Genomic DNA, 1,210 nt, shown 5'->3' with positions numbered 1-1,210 from the left:
AACGTGCTGATGATGACGAAGGAATGGGTGCCCATTGGTTCACCATAGCTATAGCGTTGTTCTTAACCTTAGAAGGACAAGTCGGGTGTCGGCTTCCTTGAAGCCGGAAAAAGGGCGGGCCCCCCCTGCATCCGTACAGGCCGGTAGCTAGCGCGGCACGTGTGACAATTGATGGGTAGTGTCAACGCGGTGGGAGATGTGCTTTGTTGCAGCAGTACTGATGGTGTGGGAGCTAAGCTTGCACCGGCGGAATCGTCAGCACCGCCTGCGGGCTCCACGCGAATCGCATCCATCCCGGGTGCATGCCGCATGGACAGTGCGGCAGACGGCAAGTCGGAATGCCCATGCGGGCAAATTGGTAACGCAAGCTGGGTGAAGTTCGGTTCTGTCTGTGATGTTTATCCCCGAAGAGCCAGCGGCCTCAGCAATCCGCCCCACAGCCGCGGGCTTCATCGGGGCACACCGCAAGTCTCCGGAGGCCCCGAGCATTGGCTAAAGTAAATGTACAAATGAGCAGCTTGCGTATTTCATAGAGAAATGTAAGCAAATTTGTCGGCCTGCCGGTGGCAATTCGGAATGCCCGTGCGGGCAAATGGTAACACAAGCTGGGTGTTCAAATTATCATACGCTGTCATCTCAGAATTCAATTATGAGATACGCGGTACCTTTTGAGATTAAATGTAGCCCGAGAGGCGTTGATGTGACTTTTGAGGTCGGTGAATGGAGGCAGCTAAACTTGTTTGTGCTCATACGGTCTTTGTTAGCTACATGCGAGATACCTTGCAATAGAGAATGCTGTATAGTACCGATAACGCGTTTCAGCCGGGTGAAATATTATGTATGGTCCGTTACACACTCAAGGCCCGGGAGTTCGAGCTATCATACGCCGTCATCTAAGAATTCAAATACGCGATACGCGGTACCTTTCGGGATGAAATTTAGCGCGAGAGGCGTTGATGTGACTTTGGCCTCGGTCAATTGAGGCAGCCAAACTTGTTTGTGCTCATACGATTTTTGTTGGCTACATGCGAGATACCTTGCAATAGAGAATGCTGTATAGTACCTATAACGCGTTTCAGCCGGGCGAGATATTATGTTTGGTCCGTTACAGACACACACACACACACACACACACACACACACACACACACACACACACACACACACACACACACACACACACACACACACACACACACACGGACATGGG

Source organism: Volvox carteri, assembly GCF_000143455.1.
Source record: "Volvox carteri f. nagariensis unplaced genomic scaffold VOLCAscaffold_358, whole genome shotgun sequence".
In the NCBI taxonomy this organism is placed as follows: Eukaryota; Viridiplantae; Chlorophyta; class Chlorophyceae; order Chlamydomonadales; family Volvocaceae; genus Volvox; species Volvox carteri.
The sequence above is the reverse complement of the archived record's forward strand: the minus strand, read 5'-3'. Positions refer to the sequence as shown.